This window comes from Protopterus annectens, chromosome 9.part0 (genome assembly GCF_019279795.1).
Source record: "Protopterus annectens isolate FY-2018-M chromosome 9.part0, PAN1.0, whole genome shotgun sequence".
Lineage (NCBI taxonomy): Eukaryota > Metazoa > Chordata > Ceratodontiformes > Protopteridae > Protopterus > Protopterus annectens.
Window position 1 is genome coordinate 449,732,366 of NC_056743.1, and position 7,193 is coordinate 449,739,558.

General features: G+C 39.5%; 1 pseudogene; it reads right to left on the bottom strand.

Annotated features, from left to right (window-relative positions):
* Positions 1-5,133: 5,133 nt before the first annotated feature.
* On the bottom strand, positions 5,134-6,495 carry LOC122810533 (annotated as a pseudogene).
* Between the last annotated feature and the right edge of the window lie 698 nt (positions 6,496-7,193).

The window sequence follows — 7,193 nt, forward strand, 5'->3', positions numbered from 1 at the left end:
TTTTATATATATATATATATATATATATATATATATAAAATTTAGCTGTTTTTTTTTTTTTTTTTTTTATTTCTTCACTTTTTAATTTTGAGATTCCAAAATCTCGACTTTATGGGATCGGTATTTTGAAAGTCGAAATTTTGGTATTTCAAAATTAAAAAGTGGACATATATATATATATATATATATATATATATATATATATATATATATATATATATATGGGTCTAGGACAGTCTACCGAAAGACTGTTTCACCGAAAGTGGAATGGGCTGTCACAGTTTCGTGAAAGTACTTTTTAACGAAAAAAGTGCTTTCGTGAAACTTTTGCAAAAGTACAGAGAATCGGGGGGAAGTGGTAGTGGGTGAGATCGGACTACAGTGGGGATAAGGGAATATTCCCTTTTCCCTACAGTAGTGCGATCTCGGAGTGAGAATATAAAAGTAGGGGGGTGTGGGGGGTGAAAACCCCCTGCGTAAATATGGTGTGTGTGTGTGTGTGTGTGTGTTTTTTTTTTGTTTTTGTGTGTGTGTGTGTGCGTGTGTCTGTGGGTGTGCGTGTGTCTGTGGGTGTGCGTGTGTCTGTGTGTTTTATCTTCCATTTACCGAAACTGCTTTTCGGTGAAAGCAGTTTCGGTAAATGGTGTTCGGTAAGGTTGGATTCGGACAGTTGGTCTTTCGATCAACTCTCCTAGATCCATATATAGATATATATATATATATATATATATATATATATGTATATATATATATATATATATATATATATATATATATATATATATATAAAGGTTTACTATCAAAATGTGGAACGACACTTACGCAGAACTGGGATGGCTTACTGCGTGTTGTACAGTTTCCGTAATGCCGATCCAGAAATGTTCGAATCCTCATTAGCAAATGATTGTGTTCATTCACTAATGCGGGATTTATTAGACAGTCTAAACTTGTGTCAGGTTAGCGCTTAAGCCGTATAGGAGGAATATAATCAGAAAGAAGTAACAGCCAAGCGTGAGCAGGTACAAACCCTTTTATGCCAGGTCAAATAAAGCAGGATCCAAACTTGTAAAAAGAAATATTTAATCCACAAACAACTGACAGAGAGATAAGCGCTTTCGCAGTAATGCTTCTTCAGATCTATGTGGGATTTATGTTCTCATAACAGATTGCACTACAGTGGGATCGAGAAATTTACCCTATTCCTCACTGTAGTGCGATCTCAGAGTTGGAATATATAATAAGTGGGGGGGGTGTGGGGGCACAGGGGGACTTTCCCCCTGCAGAATCATTACTGGTAACATGGAATTTCGACATTGGAACGTCCGGTGTTCGAATGTCAATTCCTTGGTTACCATTTCTGACATTTTGGTAATTCTTTATTACCAAATTTGGATAATGAAGTCGATCAAAAGGTACAATTTCCCACATTTTGATAGTAAACCTATGTATAAATATATACATCTGCATAATACACACACATGCACACACACACACACACACACACACACACACACACACACACACACACACACACACATATGTGTGTGTGTGTGCGCATACATAGATACATATGTGCATACATACACACACATACAAAGATGTGACCATTAATTACAGTAACTTGCATGACTGTGACTGCATGCCTTGGGAGTATTATAAATAACTGCCACACATGAATTTATCCCCTCAGTTCACTACTATCACACACACACACACACACACACACACACACACACACACACACACACACACACACACACACACAAAACTTACCTCTCAATCTCTTAGCTCAAGAATCAAAGAGAAAGCTGAAAATAATTGCGGGCAGACTAAGATCAAGGACAGTTACTGCCTTCATATACTTAGAAACTCAGTAGAGTACAGACTTTGCATTTGCATACTTTTTTGAGTGCTATTACGTTTGAAGGTCAGATAAAATGTATGTCTTTATTATTTATTGACTGTTATCTTCATTGATTTTCCAGAAGAGCTAGAAACTTTATGAGGGAACGGCAAAAAAAATAAGAGGCAAAAATCAGATACATTTTGCAAAATTAAAGACAAATCAAAGCATCTACTCCCTACATGTACAGCATACATACAATGCAGCCAAACATAAAACAGACACACACACACACACACACACACACACACACACACACACACACACACACACACACACACGCACACACTTAATTATTAAGTACTTACCTTTTTACGTGCAGGAAATAGCAAGCAGAGTGCCTGTAAAAAAAAAATAATAATGTTTTCCATACTAGTGCCTTTGTGTAACTGCATTCATTTCTTCTTTCACTTTCAGCCTCAGGATTTCTCAGTCACCTGAGGGAGCCAGAGCCAATCGGAAGGGCTCCTTGCTATTTCATGCAGCAGCCCAGTGAGATCCTTTTGAGTGACATTTCTGACATCCTCAGTATGCAAACGTTTGGTGATCTAAGCCTAATGGTAATTGAAATAAGGTGATTTTCTTTTTTCTGCCTTTTTTATCTCAGAATTTTTCTATGAACTCCCTGTATACACAGATGTGTGGAGTTACAAGCACCCGAAACAAATCAGAAAATCAGTATTACTTTTAAAAGAAAAGCAGTAGTTGGTTTTCTGAAAGTTTAACAATGCTTCTTTCTTTTTTTTATGAAGATGGAGGCTGCAGTCTAGCAGCTATTACCACAAGCCACCCCTAGATCTGGGATTCTTAGTTGTTTGTTATTGTTCCTTCGGCTTTTCCCAGTTAGGGGTCGCCACAGCGGAACTCCGGTCCGCTAATGATTGGCAGTAGATTTTCACAGTGCTGAGGTGCCAACTCGACACTCAATCTTCAACGAAGGCACGCCCATTCACGCATGTCTTTCGAATGCCACTCGACCACTATGCTGATATGCACCATACTGTTAATAAAGTATTAATTCACAAAGCTATTCTGCACATTTGTGATGTAAAAAGTTAGCCATGATACTGTAAGGGAAGATAACGTGAAATAAAATAAAATTGTTTGTGTCTTTCGGCTTTTCCCGGTTAGGGGTCGCCACAGCGGAATTCCGGTCCGCTAATGATTGGCAGTTGATTTTTACGTACCGGCTTGCCAGGCCTGACACGCAACCTTCAAAGAAGGTACGCCCATTCACGCATGTCTCCATGCAGAAGACGCTCTAGCTGAAAATCAAATCGGACAGTGTCATACTGTGAGGCGACAACGCTACCGCAGCACCACCACCGCAACGTGAAATAAAATAAAAATATTAATTCCAATACCATAAACAGGCCAAGCTGAAGGCAACTTTCAGGGAACCTGAAATATATATTTTTTAAAGGTTTTAGCTCACAAGCACCCCCCCCCCCCACCAATGTGGATACCACTAACCTATATAAGTTCAAAGTCACAGAAGAGTAGGAAAAAGGACAAACTCCATTTTCACTGACAGTGGTTTTCAGTTGATAGTACTAGGACTCCGAATATTATAGATTTTGACCCAGTAGTGTTTATTAGGCTAATGACCCGAGGGGGGGGTTAAGCCTAGCCATGATTCCAATTGTATCTGAAGGTTTTGACAAGTTTTGATGCCCTCAGGTTATTTTAAGGGATATATGACTTTAGAGACATATTTTCTTTTTTTCCTTTTCTGTGCCTGGGTACTAACCAAGGTTCACACCTCTGCATTTGCCTTTGCTGCACTCTGCTCCTCCACCCTACCCCAAGTCCCACACACCCTACCTATCTCAACTCTTATACTTTTCTATCCCTGCCTACATGCCACCTCCAACCAATAAACAAGTCTTTTATTCTAACCAACCATCAGCAAACCTTCATCTCCTTCCAATCAGACACACTCTCTCCACTAGCGCAATCTTTGCTTCTTTTCCTTCTACAAAATGCTAATTCTAAATCTATGACTTTTTCCTTCTCCTGGCTGGATTTGCATACTTATTCTCCCTACACTACCTTCCTCCAATGTCCACAAAACTTTCACACCTATTATAGACGTAAATACATCTGCATAGCCCCCACCATTTCACCGTTTCTTATATTCATCTGTTCAAAAGTAAACTTTTCCAACTCACTCCCAACCCAATTTACTCTAAGTCCGTCATCCTATTAAAATCCAGACAAAAGTGGTTAACCACACAACACCCTTACCTGCTATAACTACTATTCTCAGGTGGTGTTCATCCTAACCTAGGAACCCAGCCCATCCACCATCCCATTCAACATCACTACCACATCCAACAAATCATACTTGATTTTGGATTATGCCTGCTCAACAATCAACCACTGAAGTATTTGTAACAAACTGAGGTACACTTCTGCCTTGCCTATCAGCAACCTGACATAATCATAGCCACAAAAACATGGCTAAAACGGAAAATTATTGATGAAGAAGTGGTTCTTCCAGATTATAACATCTTTAGATTTGATAGAAGAAAGAAAAAAGCAGGTGGCATAGCTATAATATCTCTCTCTCTCTCTCTATACACACACACACACACACACACACACACACACACTGTTGGAAATCCTGATTGGTAGTCCAAAAATAAATACTCACAAAAGTATAACAATAAACAGAGTTTATATTCTCAGAGGAAATAGCATTAAGAGACTTGATTGGCTGACAGTAAAAATATGAATCCTCTTGCAAAAACATCAACCTCTGTGGGTTCCCCAAATTACAGAGATATCAACAAGATATAACAAAAACAGCAACAGACAAAGTACCCTAGACTAGATCCTCCCAACCCCCCAGATAAGATTACTTCCATTGGCTCCCTCCCAGAAAGTCTAATTGACCACCTGCCCACCTTTGTTATAAGAAATAATACATCTATTCCAAAAACTCACTACTTTAACCTGTCTTGAAACACAGCCGATTTTGATAAAGATGCCTTTGCTAGTACTTTAAAATAGATCGATTGGAAAGAACTAAAACCACTATCACTAAATGAAGATGTATCCTTGTTCAATACCACTGTCCCTCGTGTACTGAATAACCATGCCCCATTTAGAACTAAAAGAGTTACATTTAACCCAGCTTCTTGGTTAACCAAACAAAGCTGCTAATTAAAAAAATGAACAATAGTTATTCCATCTGATATCCATTTTCTGCTGCCGTGTTAATCCTCTTAAGATATAATGGATTCCTGGTCCATGAAAGTGTACTGGCTTGTTTCTTCCAGCTGTTCAGGTAGTTCTGGTAACTCTGGTATTCCGTTATCCTGTCCCCCTCTCCTCTCTCTCCATTCTCTGTCTCGTTCCCTATCATGTTTGTGCTGTCTCTCTCCCCGGTCTCCCCAATCCTGGTTTCTATTTCTTTTCCTATCTCTGTCTCTGTTTGTGTCACGCTGTCTGTGTTTATGGCTTCATTGTCTATCTCTGTCATGGTCTCTGTCTTTATCCTTATCTTTTTCTCTGTCCCTTTCCCTCTCCCTGTCTTTATTCTTTTCTTCGGGTTCAGCTTTAATTTCTATACCATCCACAGGCACCTCAGCCTATTGGGCATCTTCTGCAGGAATTTCAGCTGCCTCAGGTTGCAATTCATCCTCAGCATGATGTTCCCTTTTCTCACGGTCATGATCTCTGTCACACTTAATCTCTACTGCAACTCCTGTGTTTACAGTCACGATCTTTATCTTCTTTTTTATCTTTCTCTCTACTCTTCTCACAACTACACTTCCTCTCCTCCTTGTCTCATGAATGTGACCACATTGTCGCTCCATTCAATTGCTTCTGCAACATTCTCTTTTGGGCAACCTCTCTTTGCTGCATTCACTACGCTGTCTGCAATCTCTTTTGTGCTCTCTTTCCCTGTCCCTTACATCATATCTAGATGTATCATCTCTACCCAAGTGCCTTATGTTGGCATCAGCACCACCTCTTCTGGTGCCACCCACACCACCACCAAGTTTCTGGGGATGCCATCCTTTCAGTGTCCACCCTCTGTCCACATCGACCAGCACTCTTCTTGAATTGATCTTTTTTCCATCGGAATGTTTGTATGCCGAGTGTACGTCCTTCTCATGTTCATATTTAATGAATGCATATCCTCCGTGGTTTTCCACTTCGCTTGTTATACACCATATGTATCCTTTTAATAGGTCCATAACCTTCAAACTCTCTTCTCAGTTTAGATTCTGTTTTATCATAATTTATTCTGGCCACAAGTAGAACCTTGAAACCATCTCCTTGTGCATTTGGGTTGCTACGAGGATCCCACTACGAGGATCCCACAACATCAGTTCATGTTCTATCTCTTGTTGTCTTCTTTCGATCTTCTCCCTTCTTTTCTTTTCGAAGTGCACTTCTCTTGTTTCTGCTCTAGTAAGTGGTGGGGCATCTTGAGGATCCTCAAATTCCTTAATGTAAGGAGCTATCCCAGAGTATGGTGGATTACGGGGTTTTTCATGGGGAAGATTATCCAATGGAGGCAGATATGGAATATGATCATGGGGAGCAAACAAAGCTAACACGTTTGGAGGTAGAAACTGTCAAACCTCCTAAAGTAATATAAAGCAATTATAAAGACAGGAGTTGGGCAAGTGCACCCAAACTCATGGGGAAAGGGAAAATAACAAGTTCTTTTTTTTCACTTTCATTTTGATATTCATCAATGAGTACTTAACAAGGGTCACTGCTGCTGGTTACTTTCTGTTTGGGATTCTTTTTTGGGTTTGTGTAATCATTAATTGGCAGAGAAAAGTTATGTATGATTTAAAGTATTACATATAGTATGTCATTGATTATCCAGATTTTTGGTTATACAGACAATGACTGATCACAATTAGTCTGAATAATTGAGTTTCTAGTGTGTGTGTGTGTGTGTGTGTGTGTGTGTGTGTGTGTGTGTGTGTGTGTGTGTTTGTGTGTGTGTATATATGTATATATATATATATGGGTCCCAATTAGATGATTGAAGTCTTAAAATTTCGATCCTATGTTGTCGGCCATGTGAAAATCTTAGTTCTAAGACTTTGATCATCTAAATGGGACCCATGTGTGTGTGTGTGTGTGTGTGTGTCTGTGTGTGTGTGTGTGTCTGTGTGTGTGTGTGTGTGTGTGTGTGTATATACACACACATGCATCCTCAACCCCTTTTTCCCATTTTTTTGCACATGGAGTTGGGGTGTCACTTTCAGTAGTGACATTCATCTCGAGCCAAGGTTTGACACCACCGGGTGGCTAGTCT